This window comes from Crotalus tigris, unplaced genomic scaffold, assembly GCF_016545835.1.
Source record: "Crotalus tigris isolate CLP2741 ecotype Arizona unplaced genomic scaffold, ASM1654583v1 scf7180000018068.1947079, whole genome shotgun sequence".
NCBI classification, from domain to species: domain Eukaryota; kingdom Metazoa; phylum Chordata; class Lepidosauria; order Squamata; family Viperidae; genus Crotalus; species Crotalus tigris.
Window position 1 is genome coordinate 829,320 of NW_024096805.1, and position 10,982 is coordinate 840,301.

Consider the following 10,982-nt stretch of genomic DNA (forward strand, 5'->3'; position numbering starts at 1 on the left):
GCATAGGCGGCACTTACTGTCTGTTGCTGTCTTCTCAATTTTGACTTTGTATGCATTTGTCCTTAAGGCTTGGTCTTGTGCAGCCAGAATTAGTCCCTCGGTCTCTTTCTTCAATTTTCCTGCTCTTAGCCATTGCCAGGTTTTATTATTATCTGCTTTCCCAGCTATTTTTTTATGTATTGGCCATGTAGTGCTTTGTCTTCCCATGCCTCTATTCTGTTCTTCATTTGGTCTTTCTTGTAGGCCAGTTTGGTCTCTCCAGTAGTTAGTAAGCCTTCCTGATATACTAATTTCAGTGCATCTTCATCATTGTTCTTCAGATATTCTTCCAAAGCCATTTTTTCTTCTTCAACCATCTGATGTACTTGTAGCATTCCACGCCCACCTATTTGCCTTGGTAGATAAAGTCTATCAATGTCACTGCGTGGATGAAGGGCATGATTCATTGTCATTATTTTTCTGGTCTGCCTATCCATTGCTTTTAGTTCTGCTTGAGTCCAGTCCACTATTCCAGCTGTGTACCTAATTACTGGGATTGCCCAGGTGTTGATTGCCTTTATGGTATTTGCTCCATTGAGTTTGGACTTTAAGATCTTCTTCACTCTCTTGATGTATTCACCTCTAATCTTTTTCTTGACTTCAGTGTGCTTGATGTTGTCAGCTTGAAGGATACCCAAGTATTTGTAGTACTCTTCCTCATCCAGACTCTTAATGTTATTTTCGTGGGGCATCTTGATTCCTTCAGTTTTCACTATTTTTCCTTGTTTGATAGTAAGTGTGGCACATTTGTCCAAGCCAAACTCCATTACAATATCTTGGCTATATATACAGACAGTGTTGAGCAGCGATTCTATTTCAGATGATGTTTTTCCATACAGCTTCAGATCATCCATGTAAAGGAGGTGGGATAGTCTGGCAGATGTTTTTGATGTTTGATAGCCATGTCCTGAGTTATTCAGTATTGTTGACAGAGGAAACAGTGCAATAACAAATAGTAATGGTGATAATGAATCTCCTTGAAATATTCCTCTCTTGATATTAACCTCTCCCAGCTCTCACCATTGATCTGCAACTGTGTCTTCCATTGTGCCATCGATCTTTGCACAAATTTTCTGATGTTTCTACTGACTCCTGTTATTTCTAGGCACTTTATTATCCAATCATGTGGCAGAGAGTCAAATGCCTTTTTGTAGTCAATCCATGCCACATTCAGGTTGGTCTTCCTTCTCTTGCAGTTTTCCAAGATCATTTTGTCTATTAGGAGTTGATCTTTTGTTCCTCTGCTATTGGGGCGGTTTCCTTTCTGCTCAGGTGGAAAGAGATTGTTTTCAACTAGATGCTGTTGTACTGCATCAGCTACCACACCAGTTAGTAATTTGAAAGTTGTTGGTAAGCAGGTAATTGGCCTGTAGTTACCTGGTGTTGCCCCTTTTGCTGGATTTTTCATTATTAGGTAGGTTTTCCCAGTTGTTAGCCACTTTTCAATTTCTCCTCCTTGTAGTATATTGTTGAACTGCTTGGCAATGAGTGGGTGTATAACAGTTAGATGTTTCAACCAAAACCCATGCAGTTCATCTTCACCTGGTGCTGACCAATTTTTGATTTTCTTTGCTCTTTTTTCTACCATTTTTGTTGTTATTACTAGTTCTTTCATTTCAACTTCTGTTTTATTTGCATCCACCTCTTTTAACCAAGCCGCATCCTTGTTGTATTTCTTTGGGTTATCCCATATCTGCTTCCAGAACTGCACTGTTTCTTCCTTGTCAGGTACTGACTGATTCCTTGCAGTTTCTCCATTGATGGATTGGTAGAAACGTTTCTGATTGGATTGAAATTGGAGGTTCTGCCTATAGTTTGCAATTCGAGCTTCATATCTACTGATTTTCCTGGCTATAGCTGTTATTTGTTGCTTTATTATTTCCAGTGCTTCCTTGATCTTCCTTGTTTCTAAGTGGTATTTCTTGATTAGGTATTCTTTGGTCTTCTTGTTCTTCAGCTTCTTTTCTTTCATCTGTTCTAGCTTGCTTGCATGTGATCTTAACTTGCTGATCTTATTTTCTAGTCTAACCTTCCATTTTTCTGGTGCACTGTTTGTTTGTTTTTCTTTTTGTTGATTTTGCATCCCAGGTATTCTGTTATAACTGCAGCTGTGCTGTACATTAGTTGGTTTGTTTCTTGCAGTGAATTGGTGCTTATACTTGATATTGCAGTATTTGCATCTTTTAATGCTTGTGCTAGCTGTTTCTTTGGAACAAGCTTCAATGCAGGCAGCCTTATTCTGTTGTTTTTGTGCTGTTCTAGATGCTCAGTTATTCTTTGTTTCAATTCTTTTATTTCTTTAGTTAGAGGGTTTTGTTCTTCCTGAGGAAGAGGTGCCTGGTTTCCAAATGAGAACAGTTGTATATCTCTGCTAGATTCCTTCACTGCCAACTCCCCCTGGTTTGCCTCTACATTCTGAATTACTTCTGGTAAGGCTTTGATTTCTTTGCCCTGGGTAAACCTTTGCAGTTCGTCCAATTCTGTTTCTGTGAATACTTTATTTCGTGTTATAAATCGGCATTGATCTGCTAGTCTCTGTTCTGTTATTTCTGATTCTGGATGTTGTTCTTTCCAGAACTGGTGCATTCGTTTTAGATATCCTCTTCTTGTTGGACTTGATCTGTAGTAACAGATCATTATTTCTTTGTTTTCAATCACTGTGTATCTGCGACGGGTAAACATCTTTTCTTCCAGTAGTTCTGCAGCTGCTGGCCCTGGTTGCTCAGCCAACAGTCCTGAGTCCTGTAACCCATTTTTCACCAGATATCCAGGAACTCCAATATCTAGCGCGGACCTTGTTAACCCGGGCGACATCCGAGCCGGTATGGCATTCTGAAATTTACGTCTCACCATATTTTTTATGGGAGAGACACTCTTTGTCTGACTCCTCTGATGAGACCTGTCCTGTATGGTTGAACCTCTGGCATAGCTCTCATCTTCCTCAGAGTACACAAGCCCCACAACCACGTCATTATTATTATTATTATTATTATTATTATTATTATTATTATTATTATTATTATTATCTTTTATTCATTAGATATGAACCTCAGTCAACTGAACATTCAAATTATTATTATTGTTGTTATTATTATTATCAAAACATAAAATTAGCATATCTTGAAAACCTTAGATATTAGTGATATCACATTTAAACTAAGTAGCTATATATTATATAAGTTGGATTAAAGGGTTCCTAACCACCCACAATTTGTTTTGTGACCTTGAATAATTTAATTGTTTCCAGCAAGGCCATAACAAGGGCATTGTGGTTATGTCTTGACAACACACTTCTGATTTACTTAAACCTTCTTGACTCAAATCCGCCATAAATTAATCATGCAGGCTGGATCTGTCTAAACACATTCAGCTAAAATCTGATGTACCAGCTTAAAGTGTTTCAGTGTTTCATGGAAATAGTCTTTCGTAGAAACGTAACTGAAGCTACTCGCTTGTAATGGAATGGGTGGGTGGGTGACTTTGGGGGACGAGGGGGAGAGAAGCTGACAAAGAAACCGTCAGAAAAAAAAGACAGGAGCCCCCAGTGGTTTAAAGGTCAGAAAAAGACACTTAGGAAGGACCTTCCTTCCCTAATGCATCAAGCAGTTTTGATGGCAGTAAGTCTGTGCTTTCAGACTTGCAAGAGTCTGCTAATGTAGCCTTACAAGAAAGTAGATTTAACTTAAGGTGACCAACTTTTTTTTACAATGATAAGGAGGACACAAATAAATTGAAGAAAAACTATCGTAAATAAAAGAAACATTTTATTCATTGTAACAATAATACAGACAACTTGCATGGGCAAAGTTTGCTGGTTGGGTGTTTTGGCTTACTCAGCAGCAATTCCTATTGGCTTTCGAAAGCCAATAGTGGGAGTAGCACAGCTCATGCAAAAGTTGGAAAAAAAACCATCAAAAAAAGGTGCCGGAACGCCATTCTGAGCGTTCTATGAGGGAAAAAAAAGCCCTGCAGATTAGTCTTCAAATGTCGAAAAGGAGGACATGAAGGAGGACATTTTTCGAGGGAGGACAGAACTTACAAAAGGAGGACTGTCCTCCCTAAAGGAGGACGGTTGGTCACCTTAAAACTCACCTAGTTGTGTTTTCTCCCTGGGAGGGGAGGGGAGGGGAAAGAATGACAACACTGGAGCTTGCTGTGGGGCCTCCTAAGGAGATGAATAAGTTGCAGTTTTTTTGTTTTTGTCTGATCATTTTATTGTTTTATTGTTTTATGACTGTTTTATAGATCCTGGTTTTACTGCTGTGGTGAATCTCCCCGAGTTGTTTACAATGGGCAGCTATCTGAACCTTTTACATAAATAAACAAACAAAACGTTTTACAACAAAGTGTGTCACTCCCCTTCTGTGGACTTTAGATTTCAATTAAAGTTTCATATATGATTTTATGTGTCTCACGGTTGAACTTGGCATCTCCTGCATGGGTAAAAGCTTCCGTGGGTTTGATTAAAAGAAGCCCAGGCTATTTCTCAAAGACCCTAAAACAGGGGTGGGGAACCTCGGCTCTTTTATGACTGGTGGACTTCAATTCCCAGAATTCCTGAGCCAGCATGGCTCAGCATGGAAACCTCTCCCTTTCCCCTCAACATGGCTGGCTCAGGAATTCTGGGAGTTGAAGTCCAGGAGTCACAAAAAGAGCCAAGGTTGCCTACCCCTGGTCTAGGAGGCTCACCGCTTAGAACAGGAGGACATAGGACAGGGGTAGGCAACCTTGGCTCTTTTATGACTGGTGGACTTCAACTCCCAAAATTCCTGAGCCAGCATGGCTCAGCATGGAAACCTCTCCCTTTCTCCTCAGCATGGCTGGCTCAGGAATTCTGGGAGTTGAAGTCCATGAGTCACAAAAGGGCCAAGGTTGCCTACCCCTGCCCTAAAAGTTGAGCAGCAAGCAGCCATTTTCAGGGTTCTTCCCACCTCTCCAAGTGTCCTACCACCCTTGTTTTGACAGAGAATTTACTTTTGTGTTTTTAAATCTGAAAAACAGTCTGCTTCTTCGTCCCAGATGAACCAGTCTGGAGTAGGATACTTCCAAATGGGAACATGCTACAGATGGCAACAAAGCCAACACAGTCCCTAGGCTGCATCAGCAGAGAGATAATATCAACATCACATGAAGTGTTAGTACCACTTGATAATGCCTTGATCTTGGAATATTGCATGCAGTTTTGGTCGCCATGATATGAAAAAGATGTGGAGACTGTCTAGAAAGAGTGCAGAAAAGTCCAACAGGAATGATTAGGGGACTGGAGCTTAAAACAATGAAGAAAAGTTGCAGGAATTGGGTATGTCTATTCTAATGAAGAGAAGGATGAGGGGTGACATGATAGCAATCTTCCAATATCTCAGGGGCTGCCCCAAAGAAGAAGGAGTCAACCTATTCTCCAAAGCACCAGAAGATAAGACAAGAAACAATGGATGGAAACTAATCAAGGAGAGAAGCACACTAGAACAAAGGAGAAATTTCCTAATGCCCTTTGCAATTGACTGGTGGTGAATTTATCAGTGCTGATGGTGTTCAAATGGTGCTCCAGATGTTTTAAGGTTGCACCCAAGGTCCTATTACTATTGGTAATATCAAACAGCTGCAATCCACACAACCTACTCAGCCATGAAAAAAAACAAAGCAAAATTAAAAGTAACTAAACTTTGTTTTTGGGGGGGTGGGTGGGTGGGGAAATGGAACCATAGGATCTTATAATAATAATAATAATAATAATAATAATAATAATAATAATAATAATAATAATAATAATAATAATAAAGTTGAAAGGGACCAAGTGATACAGGTAGTCCTCAAGTGAGGACCAAAATTTCGGTTGCTAAGCAAGACAGATGTTAAGGGCGTTTTGCCCCATTTAACGGCCTTTCTTGTCACAGTTGTTAAGTGAATCATTGCAGGTGTTAAGTTACTAACACGGCTGTTAAGTGAATCTGGTTTCCCCATTGACTTTGCTTGTCAGAAGGTCGCAAAAGGGATCACTGCAACCATCATAAGTACGAGTCAGTTGCCTAGCATCTGAATTTTAATCACATGACCATGGGGATGCTGCAATGGTCACAAGTATGAAAAGCAGTCATAATTCCCTTTTTTCAATGCTGTTGTAACTTCAAATGGTCACTAAACAAACTGTTGTAAGTCAAGGACTATGAGAAACCAGAGAGACCCCAAATAACAATTCTGTGCCCTCCACAAATTTTGACTCCTTTCTGCTCTGTCATCACTTACAGCCTTATTTACGAATCCTTCCAAAGCCGTCTACTTCTATCTACTGAGGTAGTGCCTTCCATTCACGAAGAGAGGAGAAACCCGTTATTTTGGAAGTGAGACCCTGATGTCTCTTCAGATCTTGCTCCTAAATATAATCGGCTTCCCCGGGACACTCATTTTATTTTTAAGTCAACAAAGTTGTTTTCTTAAACTGGGAACACATTGTGCCCTCAGCTTTTCTCCACTGTTCGTGTTTTTCTTATCTTGACGGTGAGGATCATAGAATCATTGAGTTCAAAGCCCCCATACAGGGCAGCGAGTTTAATTCTCTGCTTAGTTCAGGCATCCAAATTAAAAGGTTTATGAGGGGTTCAGTTCTGCTTGAACACATCTAAGCGTTCCTGTGGGTAATTTTCCACCACAGGTAGTTTATTTACCTGCTTGGCGGAGGATGGTCATGATATGGGCAACCTGACAAGTGTAATTATAAAATGTAGGTCAGCAGTACTCTCAGCTGCTTAGACGAGGGGGGACATGATAGCCGTGTTCCAATATCTCAGGGGCTGCTCCAAAGAAGAGGGAGTCAAGCTATTTTCCAAAGTGCCTGAAGGCAGGATAAGGAGCAATGGGTGGAAACTAACCAAAGAGAGAAGCAACCTAGAACTAAGGAGAAACTTCCTGACAGTTAGAACAATTAACCAGTGGAACAACCTGCCTCTAGAAGCAGTGAATGCGCCAACACTGGAAGTTTTTAAGAAGAAACTAGACAGCCATTTGTCCGAAATGGTATAAGGTTTCCTGCCTGAGCAGGGGGTTGGACTAGATGACCTCCAAGGTCCCTTCCAACTTTATCATCATCATCATCATCATCATCATTATAATATCAATTCACAGGGATGTTTCACTTACGTGTCAGCTTCCAGACACAATTGGGACTGGGATCTCAGTCACTGAGTGAAGCATTTGTTAAGAGAGATGCCTATGTGACTGCTTCCACTCAACAACCGCAATCCCAGCCATCCCAACTGGGATCATTAAGTAATCTCCCAAGTCATTAAGTGGACAAAATGAAAGATTTGTTTGAGGAGTTCAGCTCCCCTCAATCTGTGAAAGGAAACTGCTGTGGCTTATTTATTTATTTAGCGTATGGCAAAAACGTTAAAAAGCACATCGCAATTACATTCTCAATGAGCAAATATGAAACTATTTACCCTACAAGATGTCCTTGACTTACAACAATTTGTTTAGTGACTGTTTGAAGTTACAATGGCACTGAAATTGTTTCACGCTTAGGACCGTTATGGTCAAAATTTTATTTATTTATTTATTTATTTATTTATTTATTTATTTATTTATGAGACTTATATACCGCTTTAAGTGCAAGCACTCTCTAAGCAGTGTACACCAATAAGCAATGTATATATATATATTTACATTGCCCCCAACAATCTGGGTCCTCATTTTACCTACCTCAGAAGGATGGAGGGGTGAGTCAACCTTGAGCCGGTGAGATTTGAACTGCTGACCTGCTGAACACAGTCAGCTAAAGTGGCCTGCAGTACTGCACTCTAACTGCTGCGCCACCTCAGCTCAAAATTCAGATGTTTGGCGGCTGACTCATATTTATGATGGTTGCAGTGTCCTGGGGGGGGTCATATAATCATCTTTTGCAACCTTCTGACAAATAAAGTCAATGGGGAAGCCAGGTGATCATTAAATGAACACTTAGAAGTCAAGGGCTACCTGTATTCACGTTATCTTGGTTTCAACTGTCACTGAGACATTTTGTCACTGAGGATCTATCTCAAGTCAGTTCCAAGAGTTCCCAATATTTAAGGAAAGTCTCAATAAAAAGCATGGTGTCTTCGTTGTACTCAAATCCAGTTTAAAGAAAAACTATAACAAGGGAGGCTAAAGACACCAACCAATAAAATACCAAGCTGTTTTAGTTAAAATCTGCTCTGTTACAATGATGGATATTTTAGATACTCAGAATGAAATGAGATTTAATCCAACTTAAAGTAAGCTCATCTCAACCATTGGATACACACTGCTGACTGATCTCAGAAGCCCAAAAGGACAGATCCTGTTAATTTTACAATGGGAATTTCCACTAGGAAACCATTTTGATACCACACCGAAGAGAACTATATGGACATATTCACCAGGAATCAAAATAAATCCACTGAACCCAAGTTATTCTTGATTAGGTGTCATTGATTTCCAGTTATCCTCTTTTAAGGAAGCTGAATTTGGATTACTGAAATATAGGAATTATTCCTGAATGTGTAGTTTTGCACAGCCATTAGTATATTCTATACAGATGTAGGTTCTATGGATCTGTACCCATTTTTGTCCTCTGTAGCCTTATTACCATGGATGAGTCACATCTTGGCAATGGTGAAATCTCCACTCTGTCCTTATATATTAACTTTCCTCTGTTCTTTGAGCCATAAATCACTCAACGATTTTTCAGATATTCCCTACTGGTTCCTGTTGTGTGATCTTTTATTTGTTTATAAATGTACCTTCACCCTTGGAACAAAATTAGTCAGTATGACCTATGAAATACTGAGTTAAAGTAAAAGAAGGGGGAAAAAAGAAAAGAAAGGATGGATGGATGGAAGGAACGAAGGAAGGAATGGAAGGAGGAGGGGAAGGAAGGGAGGGAGGGAGGGAGGAAGGGAGGAAGGAAGAGAAGGAAGGAAGGGAAGGAGGAAGAGAAGGAGGAAAGAAGGAAAGGAGGAGGAGAAGGAAGGAATGAAGGGAGGGAGGAAGGGAGAAAGGAAGAAAGAAAGAAAAAGAAAGAAAGAGAAGGAAGGAAGGAAGTTCACACATCCACAAATAAATGTGACAGTGCCACAAGTACTCATTTTGGGGTTATAAAAGCATTTTTTTTTTGCAAATAAGTGAATTTGCAAATATTTGCAAGCCCACAAATAACGGGGATTGCCTGTATATCCATGGCAGGTAACATCTTTATGGGCATGAGATTTTAACACTAGTGGCAGGTAAAAAAGGAACAAGAGTCCTGGGAATGTATTCTTATTTATTGCTTATTTATATTCATAGACAGATTTCTGAATATTCTCAAATAAAATAGGTGACAGATACCTAGTTAAGGCTTTGAAAGAGGATAGGTTTAAGTAATGAGCAGCATGAATAACCTTGGGGAACAGGAGGAAGAGCTGTACTAAGGCAGTAGTCAGGTAAAAGGAATCTGAATCCCTGGAAGACATGTAATTTGAGAAAGTATCTCAAGCATGAATCTCCCTGATCCTCATGAACAGGGCTCGCCAAACCTGGCAATTTTAAGACTTGTGAACTTCAACTCCCAGAATTCCTCATGTCTGGCTGAGGAATTCTGGGAGTTGAAGTCCACCAGTCTTAAAGTTTGTGCCATTGACTGCCATCCTCTCTCTATCTGCATGAGCAGGGCTCGCCAAACTTGGCAACTTTAAGATTTTGTTGTTGTTGTTGTTGTTAATTGCGAAGTCGTGTCCGACCCATCGTGACCCCATGGACAACGTTCCTCCAGGTCTTCCTGTCCTCTACCATCTTCTGGAGTCCATTTAAGTTCACACCTACTGCTTCAGTGACTCCATCCAGCCATCTCATTCTCTGTCGTCCCCTCCTTCTATTGCCCTCAATCTTTCCCAGCATTAGGCCCTTCTCCAGTGAGTCCTTCCTTCTCATTAGGTGGCCAAAGTATTTGAGTTTCAACTTCAGGATCTGGCCTTCTAAAGAGCAGTCAGGGTTGATCTCTTCTAGGACTGACTTTAAGACTAGTAGAGTTCAAATCCCAGAATTCCTCATGGCTGGTTGTGGAATTCTGGAAGTTGAAGTCCACATCTCTTAAAGTTGCCAAGTTTGGAGACCCCCTACTCATGAAGTTAGAGGGATGGGGGCAGTGCATTCAGACTTGCAAGATTGATCTTCCTCTTCAAGATAGGCCAGATCAGGATATCTGAGCTATAAATGCCAATACACTTTAGTATAAGTTTACAGGAACAAAATCATTGTTTGTGTATCTGTGGCTGGCATTCTTGACTCCACGTTTTTCACTCTTCTGCAAATACTTACCTCTTCGGGGATCCCCAGAGCACTTGGGAATGGCTAGGCCTACATCCCTGTAGTTGTGTAGGGGATATCTTATTCTGGAGAGTTTTGGGGGCAAAACAGGTGTCATTCATCTATGTTAAAGGGTGCCTGTCTTTTCCCACAATGATGCCACCCTGATAAAATATGCATGATGACATCTGTCAACGCTGCTAACATCGGATGTTGACAACAGATGAAAATGTAGCCATCTTTTCCCCTTTCACTTTTAGAGTTAGATGATGCTGGGAGAAGGGGGGATGTGAATGAGAGTCTAACTAGACATAACAACACTAAACTTAGTGTGAGAATCAAGGTTATTGAGCCCAGAGCTGATAAAGAATTGGCAGGCTGGAGAACTGGAGAGAAAGCCCACGCGTCAAGCTAATTGGGAAATGTGATTTGTGACTGTTAATTGGATGAGGGAATTATGCTTTGATACTATGTGCCCAGGGGAGGGGAATTCAGTTTTTGGCTTCGATTATGTAAGTGCCGATATTATGCTACTCGAATAAAAGATTCTTTAGGTAAACAATGCTTCAAAGTTCTTTTGAAGCGTTTCATCTTTTGGAACCATGACAACATCATCATGCAAGCTCCGCCCTTTGAATTTGCATTGT